A 23,013-nucleotide genomic window follows, 5' to 3' on the forward strand; every position below is an offset into this window, starting at 1 on the left:
ATGAGTTCTCCGGACCATTCCAGGGCTAAATTTGGCAGAGGAGGAATCCTAGGAATTCTTTAGGCTCTCAGATTCCACTTTCTTATTTTGGGGTCTAGGGAAGAAGGGGTGGACTCTATGAAACTGTATCTTCAGCCCCAGCTCTGGAGCTGAGGGAGAGGCAGTGCTTGGAGCCCCAGGAAGTGGCGGTCCCCTCCCCCAACCCCACTCCTTCCTTTGGCACCAGGGTCACCAGGACCACACGGTAGTTTCTGTTTTCACCAGACTCTTCTCAGTCCCTGGAGCTCTATGTTGGGGGCTTCTGGGCTTCCCTGGGGGGCTTTTCTGAGGACCTCTGGCCACTTGCCCTTAGTGGGGACTGGGGGGACCCTGACAGGTCAGACTGCTGATGTGTCCTCATTCTCTGGCTCCATTCTAGTCTTGTGGAGGTGTCACTCTCCAAGGCCCACCCTCAGCCCCAGCAGACCTCTGCCTCCCCAGTGGCTCCCGCTCCTCTTGGCCCTCTATGGCAATGATGACAATGGTGGCCCTCCATGGCACCTGACGGCAATGGCGAGCTTGGCAGTGGGGAGGGGACAGCCTGGACTGCATGCTGTGTCTCTGCAGTGCATCCCCACTACGTTGGGGACACAGAACCACCCACATCTGTGCTGTGGCAGGGCAGGGTTCTGCTCCCAGAGCCCAGTGTCATATCAGACCCGTGGATATCTTAGCCAGGTCAGGGACCTACCTATGGGTCTGTGACTGATCTCTCACCCGCTCTCTTTGCGGAGTGGCCCTGCAACAGGAGCAGCTGAGAAAGCCACCAGCCTGCAAATGGCAGAGCCCCCCAGCTTGTGGGGAGGAGCCCACTCCTTTGAAGGCCTATGGGAGACAGATAGACATTCAGGCAGGAGTCCCAAAGGAACCAGAATCCAGAGCCCAGGCCCCATCCCTGCATCTCCCTGACAGCCTGGGAAGGAGGTAGGGAGGGAGGGAGGAAGGAACAGAGGGAAGGAGGGAGGGAGAGAAGGAGGGAGAGAGGGATGGAAAGAGGGACAGGGAGGGGGAAGGAGGAAAGGAGGTCCATGGCTCCCCTGGTCATCCACTGGGAAGCCCCATCAGCCACCACTGGGGCCAAGGCCGCTGTTTCTCAGATGTGTCTTGTGCTCCCGGGGACAGTGTGCACCGACCGGGCAGACGCCACCTTCACCAGGTGAACTTTGGAGAAGGACTCAGAGTCACCCAAACCAGGTGGGCCATTTTCCCACTCTGACCCCAGCATTATACTGGTCCTTCCGAGGATCTTGGACGGGGCTGCTGGCTCCTCCAGAGCCCAGGGCACCTTGGGAGGCCCTGCTGAGAGCCCTGGCTGAGGACTCAGGGACCGCCCCCGCCCCGGGGCCCTGACTTGCAAGGAACCTCGGGCACAGCCCTGCCTCCTGTGGACCTGGGTCTCCCCACCTGTCAGCACTTTGTGCTGGAGGCCTGCCTGACCCGAGAGGCCCTGCCTGTCTTTCCCACAGGCTCCCAGAGACTGACCGGCTTAAGGCTCAAGGCGTGCCAGGGCCCCCGGAGTCACCCTGCATCAACTCGTGCTGCCTGCTGCCTGGGCACGGGAGACCACACTCGTGGAGGGGATGAGACAGGGCAGGCCCAGCCTTGGGACACCCCTGTCCCCACAGCTCCAGTGACTGGGTGCTCCCCGGAGCCCTGCAGAACAGCCTGCCCCACTGCAGATAGTGCTGGTCCAGGGAGGTCCTCACAGGACAATCAGAGTTGTGACAGGAGTGACAACCAGAAGCTGTGAGTGTGGAGGAGGCAGGTTCTCTCTGTCCAGCCATTGTACAGATGAGGGAACGGTGGCCCAAAGCCACACAGTGCCCAGCAGGGGTGGCCCCAGGAGCCAGTATTCCAGTTCAGGCTTGACTGACCTCAGAACCCCCAAACTGGCTCATGCTGCCTCCCAGCTGTGCTCTAAGATCCCCAAAGTAGAGGCCCTCACTAGACCTCCACCCTGTCCACTGCCCAGCACTGTGCCAGGCAGAAAAGTGACAAACAGTTGGCATCTCTTAAAGGGTGGTCCAGCCGAAGGAGCTGCCCACCAGCTAGAGAGGGAGCAGCACCCTGTGCGGACCTGTCCTGACGAATGGGGCCCGTATGAGGGAGGCCTGTTTCCGCACAGGGGCTGTCCTTTGCTAGCCCTGCACACCCTCCCACTCAAACCTGTTGCTCTCGGCAGCAGTGACTGACTTGAGACTCGGTGTTCTCTGTTCTTTCAGGGCAAATCAAGCTGACGCGTTGGCCTCCAGCTCTGTGAGGGAGGGAAGAGGTACATTGGGCTCCCGCTCCTGCCACACACAGTAGATCTGCGGGCTGGGTTTTCTCCCCAGGGGAGCACTGGTCCCCACTGAACCACATGTGAAATCTTGGCATTGTTGACTAAATTATGGCAGGAGGGATAGGGCAGTTTGGGTTGGGTGGAGAGGAGCTGGGGAGATAGGGAGGAGTGTTCGTGGGGGTGGGGCGGGGAGAGGTGGAGGGGGTGCCTTCCATGTCTTCTAAGGAATTACACTTCTAGAAAGAAGCATAAGTTACAATCAATTTCCAGATAATACATGCCTTGAAAGACAGATTGGTGGCTTGCATGTTCATTGTACCCAAACTTTAATTAAACCCTTTAAAACGAAAACCAGCCCTTGCATTATTCTGCTAATTGACCGGACCTGTTGAAAGAAGGCCCTGTCTGGGGTTGCAGTGATTGTGTGCTAATAAAATTTATTTCTGCAGGCTCGCCCAATTCCCTATTATGTATTCAAGAACTGTGTGGGCTCCAAGCCAGTCATCACAAAGCAAAAAGTAATAAAACCTCCAAAGATTCCTCCTCCCTGCCCCTGGCCTGCCATTTCTGGTCAGGCTCTGTGTTGGCCCCGCTCTTGCGCCATGAGTTCAGTTGGGACCACTTGGGGTTTTGCCCCTTTTCGGCAGTGGGGATTTGGAAGTGCCTGTGTTTATTTAAGTGGGCACTTTGAAGGCTCCCCAAGTTCGTAGGGCATGAGCCTGGTGATAAGTAGAGACGTTACTTCCCAGTGCTGGCAGCATGGCACATAGAGGTGGGAGTGACAGCCATAGCCTCATTCTTTCCAATTCCATTCAGAGAAATCAGGGGCTGTGGCCATCTCGGCTCCTTAGCCTCACCTCCTTGGCAGGCTGCAGTGCCCTGAGATGCCATGGTGCTCCTCGGGGTCTTAGACTTGGCTTCCATCTGCTGCTCACATGTCTGCAGGAAAGGAAGAGCCTGGAGCCTCTACTTCCCTGAGCAAGGCGGGGCTTCTTATGCCACACAGGGAAATGGCCGAACCCAGCTCTGTGACTGCTCTGCTGAGAGACCCTGGTTACGTGCTGTCCCTCTAGGCTTTGGTGTCTCTATCAGTCTGGGGAAGGGGCAACCAGTCTTCGGGTCTGTGATCACTCCAATGCTTATGGAGGCTTCCCAGTGTCAAGAGAAGCAGGCCTCCTGTCTAAGGTGGGGAGGGGCTCTATTTGGGAGGATACAGAGCTTTGCACCTGCTCTGTGACCTGTGCTGCTTGCCAGGGGTGGGGGATGATGAGAAACTGCAGCACGATGTTTCCTGACTGTCCTTGTTGCCTGAAGTCAGATGGGCGGGGTGGGGTTGGCCTCAGGAGACAGAGGGTCTGTGTCCATCCCAGGCCCTGGAACTGTACCTGCTCCTCGCCAGGGACCCCGGCCCGCTGTTCGCTTGTCTCCTATGGTGCAATCTTGTCAGAAATTCATCACCAGTGAAAAGACCTAGCCAAGTGTTCCCCCTGGCACTGCCCTTGAATCTTCATGAGACAATAGTAGGCACTCTTTTAGTCACTCGACAAACAGTGCTGGGTACAATAAAATGAACCAGTGCCAGGCTCTCACTTGGTAGCTGTGGAGACAGAAGTACCTAAAGTGCCACCTGGCAAGAGCTGTAAAAGTGCTTCATGCAAGGCACTGTGGGAGCCCAGGCAAGGGAGTGAGTGACTAAGCCTCCTGGGGTGCGTGCTGCCAGGTTTCCTGGGGAATAGCTGTTGGAACTGGGCTTTAAAGGAGTAATAGGGATCTTCCGGTGGAGAAGCAGAGAGAACGATGGAAGCATATGGAAGCTTCGAGTGGGCTCTGGGGTCAGGCTCTGAGGTCATGGTGCTGCCCTGGCTGTGAAGGCAGCCAGGGACGCCTGGCCTTGTTCATGTTTTCCATGCTGATACCCACACTGAGAGAGGTGATTGCAGAGTTGTGATGGAGACTGGCCAAGTCCAGAGCTCCAAGTGCTTAGATCTGGAGAAGACAGAAGATAACCTCATTCAGGAAATCCAGAGGGGACAGTGGTGGCAGCAGCATGGCAGAGCTGCTGATTGTTTGACACACACACACACACGTGCACACACACACACACGCATGTACACACACAGGCACGTGCACACACACACACACGGGCACTGCCATGAAATACATGTGTCCACCTCAAAATTCATGTTAGAGCCCTGACCCCAATGTGACAGTGTTTGGGGGTTGGGCCCTTGGGAGATAAAGTTAGGCGAGGCCATGAGGATGGGGACCCACAATGGGAATAGCGTCCTTACAAGAAAAGGAAGCGAGACTAGAGCTCACTGTCTCCTTCTGCCTTGTGAGGCCACAGTGAAAAGGCAGCTGTCTGCAAGACAGAACGAGACCTCTCACCAGGAACTGAATCTGCTGGCACCTTGATCTTGGACTTCCCAGCTTCCAGAATTGTGAGGAATAAATGTGCTGTTTCAGCCACCCAGTCTATGGTACGTTGTTATAGCAGCCAAGCTGACTGAGAGCAAAGTCTAGGACAGATGCTCAGTGTCCTATTCACTGCACAGGCTGAGACTCTGAGTGGCCCTTTCAGAAAGGCATGGAAAATCCTGTCCGGGGACTCTAGATGGGACAGCCATTCCTGATGAGGACGGATCAAAATCTGTTCTTTCATTTCTGCTTGTGCTTCCCCACTCCCACTGCCATGAGCCCGGGAGTGCCGGCAAAGGGGCACAATGTGGGGGCAGAGAAGGCGGCTACTACAATCCTGGGGAAAAGGGAGGGTAGGCGGCCTTGAATCTGCCTGTGTGTGTGCGTGGGAGGGGAAGTACATATGAAGGTGAGTGTGTGTGTGCATGTGTACGCGTGTGAACGCACACGTGCAAATGTGTGCACACACGTGTGTATTTGTGTGTGAGTGAACAGCAGGTGGCAACCCTTGCTGTGCCCCTTTGGCAGTGCTGAGCCACTGCCACCTGCACGTCACCAGGCCCATGCTAAGGTGGGGACGACACCCTGTGAGCAGCCCAGGGAGAGTAATGATGTGCTGGGGCCTCAGAGCCTGTGAGAGGGGCTGCAGTCAGGGCAGACTCAGGGTGGTAACCAGCAGGCAGCCTTCTTTCTCCCAGATCAATTTCCCTGCACTTCCTCTGCATGGGGTAGTCGCCACCCTGAGCCTCCCCAAGGGCACTTGTCTGTCCTCATTGCTGTGTTCCTGTGGTTGTGGCCTCTAGCGTGCTGTGGTCAGATAGCTCAGGTTCTCTTGATCTGGGAGGCAAAAAGCACTGGTGTACACCCAGGTTCTGCTGCCCGCCAGCTGTACAGCCTCCTGAACCTCACAGGTCTCATTTGCAAAATGAGTGTCAACGGGAAGCACAGTTTGCTCTAGGATGGTGGGAGCCTGCGATGCATGCTAGTTCCTGTGGCTTTGGGCAAGTCCATTCCTCTCTCTGGGCCAGTCTCCCCATCCTGATAACTTTTAAAAAGAAACAGATAAACCAGTTGCTACTCTTTTAAAGCGGAGATAGTGAATTTTGAGGATCAGGCGGCATCTATTTAGTGTCTTCAAGTTCATTCCACAACATGAAATTGGCACAGATGTACCAAGTGCTGACTCTGTCCAGTCTCTGTGCTGAGGTGGTGTGGAGGTGAGCATTAAGCAGTGAACAAGACTAGTTTGTGTCCTTGCCTTCAGGGGCTGAGAGTCTAGCCAGGGTGCTGGAATAGACAGAGCCAAACACAGTAGGTGGCCTCTAAGGCTCTTCTGACTCAGCCCCTGAGTTTACTCCGAACTGGAATGATCAGGAGTAGGAACCTAGAGAGAGAGAGAAGATGTGGTCGGTAGAACAATGCCTCTCCCCACACCCCAGAGCCTGGGAGTGTGTTACCTTCCAAGGCAAAGGTGACTCTGTAGATAGAATTAATCAAGACTCTGAGATGGTGAGATCATCCTGGATTATCCAGATGAGTCCTAATGTAATCATAAGAGGGGCACAGGAGTGTCAGTGTCAGTAGTAGGAGATGTGAGGACGGAAGCAAGAGAGTGGAGTGATTTGAGGAAAGGCCACAAGCCAAGGAACACAGGTGGCCTCTAGAAGCTGGAAAAGGCGAAGAAACAGATTCTCCTTTAGAGCCTTCAGAAGGAACACAGTCTGCTGGTGCCCTGATTTTAGCCCAGTGTGACCCATTTCAGACTTCTGATATCCAGAGCAGTAAGAGCATAAACATCTGTTGTTTTAAGCCACCAAGTTGGAGGTAATTTGTTATAGCAGCCTTAGGAAACCGATCCAGAAAGGAATTGGCTCTTAAGCTCTTACTGTGTGCCAGGCATTGTGCTTGGGGTTGCCACTGATTGTCTCCTTTGATTCATAGAACAGTCCCCAAGGTTTTGGAAAGCTCTTACTATAATGCCCATTTTACAGATGAGGATTATGGGGGGATGACTTGCCTATGTTCACTCAGAGGAGATGTGATAGCACAAGGACTGGCTTCAGGCCTGCTGGACTCTGGGCTGTGTGCTCCCCAACTGCTGCTGAAGGGATGGAATTCCCCAGATTGGAGGCAGATTCATTCCTCTGCAGCCATTCAGTGCGGGGGAAGGAAGGTGCTGTTCTGGATCAGGCTGGACTCACTTTCCATCACTGACATCCATCACTGACTCCCTGGGCCCGCCTGGGTGTCAGGATCTTCCAGTGGCCTGCAGCTTGAGCAGTGATGCTTTTTCTAGCACCCCTGTCTGGGCATGGATCCCCAAATTTTGGCCAGAATGCCTCTGGGACAGTGAGCTCACAGAACACGTGGAACTGCTGTGGCTGAGCAGCCTCTCTGTCCCATCATATTCCTTGAAACCCAGGGAGTTTGTAACATCTGTGTCCCAAGGCCCCAGCAGACCTGGACACTGAGACTCAGAAAAGGATAGGGCTTTTGCCAAAGGTCACCTAACTGGGTCAATGTCAGATTAAGGTGGGGCCTGCAGCTCTTGCTTAGCAGCAGCTGGCTCTCCCTTTTGGCTGAGATTGTTGGCCCTGATTTATGAGTCGAACAGCCAAAGAGACCTGATTCAATAGCAGGCACAAGCAACACCCAATTAGCCTGCTGGCATGGCAGCAAGTGTGGCAAAGTGAATTTCTTCACTGGCCCCTGAAAGACCTGTTTAAATAACACAAAGTGTTAACATCGATCCAAGAAGTGTTATTTCCCAGCTACTTGGATTAGCCCTGACAATTGCCAGCCTGTGACAAGGGCAGTGGCTGAGAGGCACCTCAGTTCACATGGATGGCCACATCATCTTTGCCTTTGCATGATACCCCCACGGGGAAAACAGCCATAGCAGGAGAGGGAGGCACGTGCTTCCATCTCACCCGACTTGCATCTGGGTGGAGAAAGCCAGGAGTGGGGTGGGAGACAGATGCTTCCACATCTGTACCCTGTCCTTTCTTCTTGCTGCCAGGAGCTCCTTTTGGGCAATGCCAGAGGTATAATTCTAGCGCCTTTCAGAACAGTAACTCAAGAAGATGGGTGTGGTCCCCTTTTCCAAGCTCTGGCTCATTGGAAACCCACAGGCACTCCCAGGGCAGTTGGGGCCTTCCTGGGGGATTCTAACTGCAGGAGAGCTCTGGTGTTGTAGGAAGTAGTTTTACCACTACTGCCTCCCCTCCAGGGTCCTAGCTTTATCCTCGGGAGCCTCTCAACAACCTTGCCCTTCAGCAGAACCCAGAAGGTCAGAGCGGGGTTGCCTGCTCTCAGCGAGAACTCAAGGGCTAGTGAAGAAGACATGGGGGAGCTGAGGCTACCCCAGGAGCCATGTGTCCCAAGGAATCATGAGTTAGGACTTCAAGGCCCTCAGCTGTCACCCAAAACTCTGTGAGGCAGGTCTTGTTATCCCATTTCACAAGTGATGACAGACTGAGGGCAGCTTGCCCAGTGTTGCTCAATTGGAAAGGAGCTGACCGGAGATGGAAGCCCAAAGGGGGTGTGTCAAGACCAGTGCCAGGTCAACATCCTCTGAGGACCTATTATCACCTAACCACACTTTGGGATTTCTCATTGATTTGCATTCTCATTTGGGAGCCACCATATTTTCATTTCTGACTGATCTTCAATACATTTTCTCTATTCCAAAGTAGTTAATGGTCTATAAATACATTCTTAAATGCACCTGGGAGCTATTTAGTCAGTGCAATCTTTTTTATTATTCTTACACCGTGGTTCTCAACTACGGTTCACGAACCAGTAGTATTAGTATCACCTAGAGCATCTTAGAAATTCAAATTCTCAGGCCCTGTCCCCAGATGATTGAAGCAGAGATTCTGGGTATAGGGCCCGCCAAGACTGGCTGCCATAACTTGTGGGGCTCATGGCAAAATGAAAATGAAGTCTCTTGTTCAAAAATTATTAAGTATTTCAAGATGGTGACAGCAAAGCATCAACCAAGCTTGGGGCCCATCTAAGTAAGGGCCCTGTGTGACTGCATGGGGTGCACACTCGTGAAGTTAAGCTTCTGCCCATCAACTGTGTTTTTACAACCACTCCACATGATTCTGTGCCCATTCAAGTGTGCAAACTGCTTCATTCACTCCTTTTCATTTTAAAAGTAATACCTGTTTGTTAAAGAAACCAGGAAATATAGATATATGCAAAGAAGGAAATGAAAAGGAAAGAGAATCACAGATGATCTCACTACTCAGAGATAAATAAACTGTTAACTCTTCATCATATTTCCTTCCTGTCTGTTTTCTTTGCACATGTTTTAGGGTATTATGTACATATGTGATCCCACCAAACTTTCAAGGGTGTACCGTGTTCTCTTCCTAACATATCATAAATGTGTTCCACACAGTCAGGTCTTCTTCATAATGGCTGCATATCTGTGTCACCAGCTTTCATCCTCATACGCTCAGCTGCACCAGTGTGTGCCTACTTTCTTCCCCAGAGTCATTTTACTGTGGCAGTCTGCTAAACCATTCTTGCCACATGTACAAACCTGGAAACATGAGAGTCAATATTCACTGAGGCAAACTTTGATGAAAAGATAAATACTCTTTTCTTCCATGTCTTGGGCAAACAATCCAAGGTGCATTCCATTGTATCCTCAGAGAACTCGCAGTGGATCTGAGCTTTACTTGCCCATAGCAGTGAGCAACTCAATAATACACCTTAGATTGGCTTTTCCTCTTTTCCTCTTTCATTTTTTCCCAGTCCTTCCCTCCTATTCCCTGGGACCATTTCCCAAAATAAACTTGTCTCAGACTCTACTTTTGGGGAGAATGCAAGCTAAGACAATACTCTTCTAATCAAATGGGTGAAGCATCATTGTCTTAAGCACTCCCACCTGTTGGACACAATTGGTTCTTGCTTTTTCTCTATTTTACACTGATGTGGACCTTCTTGGTATGAAGCTTTTCTGGATCTAGGCAAATTTCTCGGGACAGGATCCCAGAGATAGAATTAATGGGTTAAAATGTGACCCTTTTTTTAGGGTTTCCATCCTGCACTGTCTAAAGCAGAGCAGGTCAGCTTCTGGCTGGCCAGGCTAGCTACCCCTTAATCGATTGAAAATCTCTTGATCAAGCTTTCGTGGTCTGAAGGTGTAGGAAGCATGGCCTGCATACAGTCCTCATACCATCTACCAAGTATGGGTGGCAAGACCACGTCAGAGGTGGGGACAAGGATATGGGCATATGAGTTTGCTGTGGCTGCCATAACAAAATGCCACAAACTAAGTGGCTTCAACAACAGAAGTGTACTGCCTCCCAGTTCTGGAGGCTGCAAGTCTGAGATCACACTGGATTATGGACCCACCCTATTCCTGTATGACCTCATCTGAACTGATTATATCTGCAATGACCTTATTTCTAAATAAGGTCACATTCTGAGGTACTGGGGCTTAGGACTTCAACACAGGAATTTTGGGAAGACATAATCCAACCCCTAAAAAGGGGTTGTAGCCCACACAGGAGACTCTACCTTGGGCCCTGTCCCTCCATGGAATCAATGGGAACCAAGAGAGGGCTCTCCTTTGATCTAGTCCCTTAGAAAGTTATGGGAAGAAGGCCAGGCATTGTGGCTCATGCCTGTAATCCCAGCACTTTGGGAGGCTGAGGCAGGCGGATCATGAGGTCAGGAGTTCAATACCAGCCTGGTCAACATAGTGAAACCCGGTCTCTACTAAAAATACAAAAATTAGCCGGGCACGGTGGCACACACCTGTAGTCCCAGCCACTCGGAGGCTGAGGCAGGAGAATCATCGGACCTGGGAGGTGGAGGTTGTGGTGAGCCAAGATTGGGACTACACTCCAGCCTGGGCAACAGAGCAAGACTCCATCTCAAAAAAAAAAAAAAAAAAAACACAAAAAAAACCAAAGTTCTGGGGAGAAAGAGCCACAGCTCCTTTCTGTAAGTGGATGTGGAGTGGAGCTTGTCTTGAACCAGTGCCCTGAACCAGGATCCTAAGGCCACCATGCCAGCACATGTCCCTTCCAATACGTGATACCCCAGTGGGACCAGAGGAACTACAGAGTAGAGCCCATCTAGTTCAACTCCTCATTTCTCAGAGAGGAATCTGAGGCCTTCAGAGCGCAAAGAGCTCACCTATCACAGAACAAGAAAGTGACAGTCGGGCCTGGCACCAGGTACTCTGGACTCCCATGCATGCCCCACAGTTGACTTTCTCCTGCTTTTTCCTCTTAGCACAGACTCTCAGAGCCATGAGGTCCAACAGAAGCCCAGACAGGATTGGATTTGCTCAAAGTTGCCTAGTGAGTCAGTGATGGGGCTAGGACTAGAATTGAGCTGTCTTAACTCCTAGCTCTATGCCCTTTCTGGAACCCCTACACGTACTGTCCAGCCCTGTTTCCCACATCACATATCACTGACACTTTGTTAATAGGGGTGTCATAGCAAAATTTTTCAATACATGCTAAATTCAACAACGTTAAACTGCAGGACTTCTCAGGGTCTTTTCTTTGCCATGTGCATTGGGATTCTCCAAGGCAAGAGAGGAATCTGCAGGGTTTTCCCAGCTGCTTTGACCTCAGAACACCTTTATCTGTGAACCCCTGTTGATTTTTCTCTAGACCCCCAGGATGGGCTTCTGAAACCCATGAGAGCCTGGAGGTCTCTTTGCAGGGCAGCAAGTGACGTGTGGCATGAAGCAGAGGAGGGTGAGAAGGCGAAGGCCATCAGACCCAGGCCTGCCTTTGGTGGACTCAAGAACTGGAACCATCAGTGGCCTCAGTAAGAATCATTCAAACTTTCTCTTAGCAGAACCCCTTAAAACATGGACAGTGGTACTGACGATCTTTGGTGCTGGGCCCTTTGCAAACAGGGGCTGATGGCTAGGAAGGATGAGGGTTTCTTTAGCAATTCCCGAAATGATTTCACCATGAGGTCCAACTTCGAGGGTTTTAGTGTAAATAAGGCAAACACACAGAGATGAAATATCCCTTCCAATCAACTTGTTTCCCAAGCTAAGGGAACGTGTGTTTGGTAAAGAACTTTAGCTAGAGCCCAAGCTTGGCAAACCCAGATGGATGTGGATAATGACCCTCAAACTCCAAGGTAGAAAACAACAAAGGCAGGATCCCAACCATGGGCTGACCTTTGCATGCAAGAATATGATGTCATCTCCTAGTAAATATCTTCCAATGCAGCTGCTCACGTCTCAACTCTCAAGGCAGCCTGAGTAGTGCATATGGTCTATAGTAGATTTAAATAGGCATTATGAAGCATTTCAATTTGAAGACAAAAGGTGTGGATTGAGGTCCATGTGCCCAATGGAGTCTCACTATTATTCTACAAAATCTAGTGAGGTAGATATTTCTTCCCTTTCACAGATGAGCAAATGGAGGCAAGAGAGGTGAAGTGTTTTGTCCAAAGACCACACAACTCATTTGTGACAGAGCTATACTAGGCTTTTAGAAGCATTGCATCTGTTATAAGGAAGAAGAGGCTCTGAATTGGCACCCTTGGCTGGCAAGGAGAGGGGAGAAGAACTAGCCAGGGGCTAGGGGTACCATGCAAGAGCCCAGATCTCTTCTCCCTGCTCAATGCCCAAGGAGAATGAAAGAAGGCTAGAAGCCAAGCAGGCAGGAAACACCCATTATCAGCATTCAGGTCTCTTGTCATCGAAGGAAGTCTGTTCTCTGCCCTTGCTTCAGGGGAATTTAGGAGCCCCGTGCAAGTCGGCTAGCTCAGTGACTTCCTGCTCTCCACCGGCTGGGAGCTGGCATATTGCTGACTGGGGGGACTAGGGAGAGGATAGGCAAGCCAGCTGATCTCGCAGTGCATGATAAAAGGTGTGTTCTGAAGTTGGCAGCATATCCTGTTTCATTCACGAAGCACCCAGTCGGAAATAGAGTGAGAGCTCTTACATGCGGAGCTTGTAAAGTGAGAAACAGAAATACTTCAGCCACAACATTTTCTATCCCAACTTCAAATGGGAGAGTTACATAATTGTCACTTAGTCATACTACTAACGGGCACAGGAAGGAGGGGCAAGACTGGCTGTGGTGAAAGCCCCACTTCTCAGCTCCTCTGGAATCAGGTGACTGGCCATATCTGTGCTGCTCAGGGGCCTAGGAGCTAGAAGTTGGGAGACATGAGGAGCCTGCTCCCCATGTCATCCAACTGACAACAGCTGGAAACAAGAAGCCCTGCTTGGATCCCCAAGATGAGCACTTCAGTCTCAAGCTGTGGAAGCAGGTTTTCCTGGAGCCCATTGGAAGAACCCACTCCGAGGCTGCCCTGGAAGGTGGATGGGGGTTTCCGGCTTGGCAAGCCTCCAAGCTTCTGGAGGGCATCTGCTTAGGACAGAGGCTGGGGTTAGGGCCACCCCCTCCAAGGGGCCTCACCTAATGCCACAGCCACTGACAGCCTCAACTTGGCTTCTGGACCAGAATCCTGCTCACAGTGAAGGGCTAGTCAGGGGTGACAACATTCCAAACCTCAGAGCCCCCCCAAAATGGCATTAATTATGTTGACAACCCTGAACCTGATTTAGTTGTTGATCTAAAAATTGAGGGACAGAAGGAGAAATAGTCTACTGAGAAAACAAAAAATCCTGTGGAGGGTGGATGAAAACTCCCCAGAATACCTGAATACCCCCAGAATACCTGAGACTGGGTAATTTCTTTATACATTTTATAAAGAATAAAATAGTATGCAAATGGACTAACACACTTCCCAGTTAATAAATTGGGAAGCTGATGTTACAGCCAGACAGATCTCTTCTGGGTCACACAGCCTGTGAGGGGTAGGTAGATGCAAGGATTGAAGTCATGGCTCCACCATACCATCACATTGCCAGTTGTGGCACAATAAAGTGCTCAGAATATTTTCTGGAGTCTTATAGAAAGTGGTAGAGGAAATTATAGGGTGGGGTGGAGGTGGAGGTGGAGGCAGAAGAGATGATGTTGGTGGAAGTAATGATGGTGGAAGGTATAGAAGTTTGGGGTGGAGGTGATGGAAGTGATGGTGATGATGGATGGGGAGGTAGTAATGATGGTAGTGGTGGTAGTGGAGTTGGTGGAGATGAGGGTGATGATGGTAGAAGTGGAGGTTTTGATGCTGGAGATGTGGATGGTAGAGGTGCTGGTGATGGGAAAGGAGGCTCTTGCATAGTCCCTGAGTCATGTGGCTGTCCTTGGGGCCCTTGGTAGGGGAGCTGAGGTTACTCGGGGGAGAAGGCAGAAGGAAGGGGATGGTTAGTGGTAGGAAATAGAGAGAGAGGGAAAGGAGTTTACTGAGCCCCACTGTATACATCTTGGGTAGGATGGGAGTGGCATTTGGCATTGGTAATCACCCTGGGCTGGGGAACATGTGAGCACCTGAAGGTTCAGGCTGCAGCATGGTTCTTATTTATCACTTGACTGTTCCTCCTGGAAGTTCATCTCAGACAGACCAGCTGGGGCTGTGGGGGGCTATAGTCTGGTCCTCTTCCTCAGCCTAGCTAATGGGAATGTCACCACATGAAGTCCTCACCTGTGTTATGCCCTTCAACAAGCAGAGGCCAAGATGGGATTATTATCCAAGGATTTTTTTCTTTTTTTTTTTGAGATGGAATCTCACTCTGTCACCAGTCTGGAGTGCAGTGGCGTGATCTTGGCTCACTGCAACCTCCACCTCCCGGGTTCAAGCGATTTCCCTGCCTCAGCCTCCAGAGTAGCTGGTACTACAGGCGCATACCACCACACTCAGCTAATTTTTTTTTTTGTATTTTAGTAGAGATAGGGTTTCACCATGTTGGCCAGGATGGTCTTGATCTCCTGACCTCGTGATCCGCCCACCTCAGCCTCCCAAAGTCTGGGGATTACAGACGTGAGCCACCGCACCCGGCCAGGATTTTCTTTATAAGAAATGCCTGTGAGAAAAATGAGGAAGTAGTCCAGGAAGTCTGAAGAATCACACCACAGTGCAAGGCTGACTCCGAGTGAAAGAGAGAGAAGGAAGGTTGTACTAAAGCGTCTAGACCACCATGCAGTCTAAGAAAGGCTTGACAAGGCCATCAGGAAGTCCTCAACAAGAGTCGATCACCAGAGGAGGCCCCTGTCTCCCAGGAATGACCTAATTTGGTACTACTGCCAGCTCAGCCACTGGCCAGAAACAACCTGTGGGAAGCATGGCCCCCATGCAAACACAGAGATGGATTTCAGAGCACACTTGCTGGGGCCCCAGGTCAAGGCCTCCTCCTGCAGTTGGGCATCTGTGAGGTGCATTCTCACGGTCACCACACACTCCTTTGCTGCTCACCTGTCTCTACCAGCTTTCAGGTGGCTCAGAGCTAGCCAAAACTTGGAAGTGACAGAGGTGGCTCAGAGCTAGCCAAAATTTGGAAGTGACAGATAACCTTCCGAAATGAATTTAAGAACTTTGGCTTCTAGCCCAGGCTCTGGCCCACTACTCATGTCTCCCCAAAGAGGAAGCTGGGTGCTTTATTCCTTGCAAAGCCAGCTTAGGTTGAGTGACTTGCTTTGGAGTTTGCTTTCTATTTTAGTGCAGAATGAGGCAGCCTTTTGCAAGGCACAGGAACTAGCCTAGCTGCACAGGAACCTCTCTTTTTAATGCACCATTAGAGATCCACTTACAAAAACCTCTACTAAAGAGACTTCTCACTTTCTTACAAGGGCAATGACACTGCTACCTTCACTTTCATTTTGGTTCCAGAGTCCCGACTTTCTACTTTGTTGCTGGCCTGTTGGACCCCTTGGATGCTTTTAGTCTATTCTGACTCCCATTCACATCTTTAGACTCACTCTGGTACCAGCATCTAGATCATCTCCAGAGCACTGAGACACACACGGTGGAGAGAAACGACAGAGAAAGAGATGCACTCACAGAGAGAGAGAGAGAGAGAGAGAGAGAGAGAGAGATCCGTACAACTCTATACCTGCTGGAGAGGTGAGTCTTATGTGAGCTAGTGACAACGTATCTTAGTGGGAAAAAGAATGTGGTGGTGGAAGCAGGAGGGGAAATGTGTATTTGATTGTAGTGGAGCGGAGCAGATGGGGAAAACAATCAAGCTGTTTTTCCTACTCCCCCAGAGGGAAGCTACACTCTCAGAAGAGGAAGGAAAAAAGGAAGAAGGAAGTGTAGGAAGATACAGGAAGGACCTACCTCAGACTAGGACTAACCTTCCATGTTCCTTTGTGCACTGAAGCCTCCCAGTCTGCAGAAGTAACTAACACATGCTCTACCTTTTTATTCTGGGGCCCACCAAAGACAGAAGATCCCTTTGGGACCTCCCAGCAAATGTGGTGACTCACCTACGTCCTTCACAAGCCCTACAGGCTGGTCACACTGGATGGCTCCATCCTTGTTGAATGTGTCCTCTACTTTTTGACTTTTGTGATTTTTGTCACATTGTTTCTGCAATTTGGAATGTCCTCCCCAGCTCTCTGCCCCCATCCATTCTTCTATGTGGCAAATCAAATGCCCCCTCCTCCATGAATAAGTCCTCTTGATTGCCTCAAGGATAATGACTCACTTCCCCCCTCTTATCTCCAGGAGCAATTTGCTTTTAACTCATTTAACCCTTTATGTTCTGCTGTGTACATCACTGTTTCTGATTATCCAAGCATGCTGATGGAGACTATTCAGACAAAAACAGAGAAAAACAGAAAGAAAGAAGTCAAGGGGGAGAATCACCATAATTCCCTCTCCAGAAAGAACTCTGTTAACATTTTGGTATATTTCCATACATAGTTTCTTTACTGTATATACAGATTGGTATCCTTTTCTTTTCCATGTTTCATCTCTTTGGGTGTCCTGGAAGCAGAGCCCAAGACAATATTTTGGTGCAGGTAGTTTATCTTGGAGATATGATAGTTAATTTTATATGTTAACTTGGCTGAGCTACAGTTCTCAGATATTTGGTCAAACATTACTCTGGATGTTTCTGTGAGGGTATTTTTTGGATGAGATTAGCATTTAAATAGGGGGGCTTTGAGTAAAGCAGGTTGCCCTCCGTTATGTAGGTGGGCCTCATCCAATCAGTTGAAGGTCTGACTAGAACAAAAAACTGACCTCTCCTGAGCAAGAGAGAATTCTACCAGCAGATGGCCTTCAGACTTCATCTGCAGCAGCAGTTCTTCCCTGAGTCTCCAGCCTGTCAGCCCCCCTGCACATTTTGGACTTGGCAGTCTTGTAATCACATGAGCCAATTCCTCAAAATCAATCTCTCTTTCTCTCTTTTTCTCCACAGTCTGTTGGTTCTTTCTTTGAAGAACCTGACTAATACAGGAGGTAATCCCAGGTAGCAGGTATGAAGGGGTGGGGAGCACGATACAGGGAAAGGGGGAGCATCAATGTTAGTGTATGTTACTGAAGGAGCTGATGTGGGCAATCAGAATTCTATCAGGGCCTCCTGGGAAGTGCCTAGAAAGCGTTCCATAGTTGCCTGCCCATCTGAAGGATGGGAGGCTGGAGTATTTATCCACCTGCCCCTGGCTGCATCAGCCAAGGGTTGCTCCTGGAGCCATTAACAATCCTGCACTTCCAGATTGTGTTTATAGGCCAGCTGGGAGGGCTCCTGCAGCTTCGCAGCTTCAAGTAAAACTCTGGAGCTGACCATGCAAAGACAGGAGGCCTAATCTCCAGGGGAGATGGTGTCAGTGGTAGGTGAGTCATAGCTCCCATGGAAGCGTACACTGCATTGTGACTGAAACCGGTGGGAATGTGATGTGGGGCATCAGATATGTCTACTACCCCCATTGGAACAGACATATTGCCCCACATCATTTAAAATGCTTTAATATCATTCCTTTTAATGGATGCACAATGTTCCACTGCATGGATGTGCCAGTTAGGTTGTTTCTAATATTTTTATCTTATAAATAATGCTGCAACGAACACCCGTTATACTAGTCTGCTCAGGCTGTCATAACAAATACCATAGTCTGTGTGGCTAAACCACAGAAACTTATTATTCACAGTTCTGGAAGCTGAAAGTTCAAGATCAAGGTGTGGGCAGGGTTGATTTCTCCTGAAGCCCCTCTCTTTGGCTTAGCAGATGACCATTTTCTCCCTGTGTCCTCATATGGTCTTCCCTGTATGTGTCCCACTGTCCTAATCTCTTCTTTTTTTTTTCCCCTAATGAATTTTATTTTATATATATATATTTTTTAATTTTTTAAATTATACTTTAAGTTCTAGGGTACATGTGCACAATGTGCAGGTTTGTTACATATGTATACTTGTGCCATGTTGATGTGCTGCACCCATCAACTCGTCAGCACCCATAACTCGTCATTTACATCAGGTATAACTCCCAATGCCATCCCTTCCCCTCCCCCCTCCCCATAATAGGCCCCAGTGTGTGGTGTTCCCCTTCCGAGTCCAAGTGTTCTCATTGTTCAATTCCCACCTATGAGTGAGAACATGCGGTGTTTGGTTTTCTGGTTTTGCAATAGTTTGCTGAGAATGATGGTTTCCAGCTGCATCCATGTCCCTACAAAGGACACGAACTCATCCTTTTTTATGGCTGCATAGTATTCCATGGTGTATATGTGCCACATTTTCTTAATCCAGTCTGTCACTGATGGACATTTGGGTTGATTCCAAGTCTTTGCTATTGTGAATAGTGCCACAATAAACATAAGTGTGCGTGTCTTTATAGCAGCATGACTTATAATCCTTGGGTATATACCCAGTAATGGGATGGCTGGGTCGAATGGGAGGAAATTTTTGCAATCTGCTCATCTGACAAAGGGCTAATATCCAGAACCTACAAAGAACTCAAACAAATTTATGAGAAAAAAATCAAACAACCCCATCAAAAAGTGGGCAAAGTATATGAATAGACATTTCTCAAAAGAAGACATGCATACAGCCAACAGGCATGAAAAAATGCTTGTCATCACTGGCCATCAGAGAAATGCAAATCAAAACCACAATGAGATACCATCTCACACCAGTTAGAATGGCAATCATTCAAAAGTCAGGAAACAACAGGTGCTGGAGAGGATGTGGAGAAATAGGAACACTTTTACACTGTTGGTGGGATTGTAAACTGGTTCAACCATTGTGGAAAACAGTATGGCGATTCCTCAAGGACCTAATCTCTTCTTATAGGGATACCATTCAGATGAGATTAGAGCCCACTCTAATTCTCCACATATATTCTGGAGTACTTGGAGAGTTAGGGCTTTAATACATGATTTTTTTTGGGTGGGGCACAATTCAGTCTCTGAGCACGCTCAGTTGTTTCTGAGTTTGTTTATCCCACTGAACTATAATCTACTTAAGGGAGGTAACTGGGAGCCGTTTAACCCAGTTTCCCCAGGGTTCAGCACTGAGCTACTGTTGTATAGTATTGTGGACATTAACAATATTACCACTGACTGCAAGTGATGTTGATGGAGCACTTGCCACATCAAAGGCACTTCATGGACTTTCTCCCTCTCTTTTAAGTAAAATAGTATACTTTATATACTCATAATTATTGGTAGTCTGTTGTTGGTATTGACAACATGTTTATGCCCCTTTACCCTCCCCCATTTATAATACAATTCTCTTAACTATTTTCTCTATGTACATAGAGAACTGCATCAGAGGGTGTAGTTTTTGTTTGTTTGTTTGTTTTGCTGCAACTGCCAACATAATTCAGGAAACTCAAGAGGATGAGGAAAGTCTAATGCATTTGCCCATATTTTTATTCTTTCTTCCTGCCTGATGTCCAAGATTCCTTCTTTCATCATTCACTTTCCCTTTCTATTTAGAGAGCTCCCCTGGCCATTCTTTTAAGGTAGGTCTTTGGGTGACAAAGCCTTTTAGTTTTCTTTCAGAAGGATAGTTTTTCTGGATATTGGTTTCTGGATTGACAGTTCTTAAAATATGTTGGGTCAATTCCTTCCGGCCTCCATGGTTTCTGATGAGATATCTGCTGTCATTCAAATTGTCTTTTCCCAATAGGGAAGATATCATTCTTCTGAACTCCAGTCATGATTTTTCCTTTGCCTTTCATTTTCAGGAGTTTGACTGTGATGTGTTGTGGCATTGATTTCTTTGAATTTACCCTGTTTGGGATTCATTTAACTCCTGAGGTTTCTGTTTTTTGCCAAATTTGAAAAAATTACAGTCATTATTTCTCCAAATACTTTTTCAGACTCATGGTCTTTTTTTTAATTCTCTTCCTGGGACTCTGATGACATGAATATTGATCTTTCATTATAGTCTCACAGATCCCTCAGGCTCTGTTTATCTTTTTCCACTAAATTTTCTCTCCGTTTTTCAACTTGAGTAAATTCTGTTGTTCCACCTTCAAGTTCACTGATTTTCCCTTTGTCATCTCCAATCTACCATTGAGTCTATCCAGAGAGATGTTCATTTCAGTTATTGCGTTTTTCAGATCTAAAATTTCCTTTGGGTTCTTTTTTATATCTCTCATTTATTTGCTAAGATTGCCTGGATTTTTATTTGTTGCAAGCATGTTTGTAATTGATTTCTGAAGTATTTTGGTGACAGATGCTTTAAAATTCTTGTCAGAAAATTTCAACATCTGATTTGTCTCAGTGTTGGTGTCTGTTGATTGTCTTTTTTATTCAAGTTTTAATTTTCTTAGTTCTTGGTATGCCAAGTGATTTTGATTGTATCTTGGACATTTTAGGTATTATGTTGTGAGACTCTGGATTTTGTTTAGGTCTTTTGCTATCACAGGCTTATCTGATACCACTTGTTGGGTAAAGGAAAGTGCTGCCTTGTTATGCTAGGTGGGGTTGGAAGTCTACGTTCTTCACTTAATCTCCTTTGACACCCTGGAAGGGGCTTGGGGAACCTTGTTACTGCTGTGTGGAGGTGGGATTTCAGGTTCCCCACTAAGTTGCCAATGATGCCTCACTGGCTGAACTGCGGAGAGATACCCTCTTACTGCTCCCTCTGTGGCCTCCATGACACTGTGGGTGGTGGTCTCCTTAGTGCTGGGTGGGAATAAACATTCCAGCTCTCTGATTGGTCTTCTTGGATGCCACCTGAAGGGGGGGTTGGAGTGCCTTGTTCTAGCCTGGTGAGGGTGGAAGTATAGGCTTTCCACTCAGTCTTTGCTGGTAGGGAAGGGGTGAGGACCATAGTGTTTTCTGTGATGGTTGGCTGGAATAGAATCGTTATTTTGTAAAGGTTTTCTGTCTTGCTAGGCTGCCCCTTTCCCAGTCCTTTGGCTAGAGAGAGAAGGCTTTTTTTGGGGGCCTTTTTTGGTCTGCTCCTGCAGATGTTTCTGGGTTGATGGTTTCCTCAGCTCCAAATCTGGGATATGTAAGGTAAAAGGAAAACCCAGGGAACACACCCCTGTGTTGTTCCCTGGGTCCTACAGTCTCTAGCTTGTCTAATTTCTTCTCTCCGCCTTCAGAATCTTTGTATGTTTGTTTTATTTATCACATCCAGGGGTTTAGCTGCATTTAGTGAGAGAAATAGGGAGAAATATGTCTATTCCCTCTTGTTCCAGCTAGACTTTATCTCTTTTAACACCCATAACAACCCTGTGAGACAGGTACTAATGTCCTCTCCATTTTTAAGATGAAGCAATTGAAGCCAGGGGAGGTCAAACAGATTTGAAGTGCTAGAGTCTGGGCTAGAACCAGGACTCTTAACTCCTGGTGCAGAGTTTATTCAATGACATAAAATGCATTTCCATGTGTACCATTTTTTTTGATACCCAATAAAACACTGGCAGGACACAGCAAGAGGGGATCAGTTTGTCATCAGGTAGTTGAAAGGAGAGGTGTTTAAAAAAACTAATGGACTTGATGTCAAAGAATGAACCCAGGATAGACAGCAGGTGTAGGGTTTCAAATCAAAGGTTTGTCCCATGCATGGGTGTTCATGATAGGCAATGGTTTTGCTTGCCCATGCCCTCTGAGGGCAAGGAATGGGATCCTCTCACATGCCAACCTTCTGGCCAGCATGTCTCTCACCTGGATTTCTCAGCATAAGGTCCTGGTTCACAAGTTGGAAAGGTAGATGGGCAGGCCATGAAAGCATCATGTTGAGAGCCAAGGAAAAGCCCTGCAGGCATTTCCAAGCACCAGATCAGTGGCAGCAGGCCTACACACTTCTCTTGCTCCAGGGGGCACTGGTGGGCATGGTGAGAAATGTGCAGGGCTGATCTGTGACACTCACTGCCTCTTTATGTCCTTGGAAGCACTTACCTATTCTTTACCTCATTAGAGACTCGACTTCTGTTATTATTATTATCCCCAGTTTACACATGAGGACTCTGAGGGCTAGAAAGGAAAAGTGGCTTGTTGAAAGTTCTGTAACTCCTAAATGTTTGTGTATCTGACTTTCCTATTATTGAGAAGCCCCTCAGTGGCTGATGGGGGGGCCATACTGACTCAGTTCCTAGTCCCAGCATTGAGCTCAGTGCTTGACACAGAGGTGGTGCAGTACTTCCTTCCTCCTTTCCTCTTATCTCTGGCTCAATTGTGGGTGGGATTCAGGTGGGGGCTGGAACCCACTAGAGAGTTTCAACTCTTGTTTGTGGGCAGGAAGCCAAGCCCTGGGTGCAGGCAGAAAGCAAAGATGAAGAGGGAGCCCACTATAACCAGCCCATCTGATCTTGGGGCTTTTGACATCTGCCCCACTCCCCACTTCCAGAAAGACCAAGGGATGGATGACCTAAGGCTTGGCATTAACCAAGAGGGGCATCACTGGCATGACAGCAGGGTCCATGGGCAATGGTAGAGTCTTTTGCTGCCTTCTCCCCAGTGTTTAGAAAAATCTTCTTGTGTATAGGCCTTTAGCAACCATACCCCTTCCTGCCCTACCTGGTGCCCTTTGAGTGGGACCAAGCTGGTGACTCCATGTTAATTACAAGTGTTCAATTACAGGGCCCCAGACAGCGGCTGAGCAGACATATCTCATGTCATATCTTTTTAGACCAGGCTGAGTTTATATATGTGCTGCTAAATAGAAATATTGCTATCGGATAAGATTCATAATAAACTGCTACTTAGTCTGAGCTGGGAGCTGCTCAGGAGACTGGAGGAAGAGGATTCATCTCACTCCTCCACAGTGAGGTTCTTGGTAGCATCCAATAACCCCAGTAATTTGGTGCACTTGGCCACACACACACACAACACAGGCACACACACATGAAGCAATTCTCTGGTGGTGTTTTTCTCCATGACCGGGCAAGAGAGAAACTATTTTACAGCTTATAGAATGACTGTGGGGTGATGGGGCCCATTGTATTTCCATGGTAGCTTTGTTATGGTGGG

The sequence above is a fragment of the Trachypithecus francoisi genome, unplaced genomic scaffold (assembly GCF_009764315.1).
Source record: "Trachypithecus francoisi isolate TF-2019V2 unplaced genomic scaffold, Tfra_2.0 Lachesis_group6, whole genome shotgun sequence".
NCBI classification, from domain to species: domain Eukaryota; kingdom Metazoa; phylum Chordata; class Mammalia; order Primates; family Cercopithecidae; genus Trachypithecus; species Trachypithecus francoisi.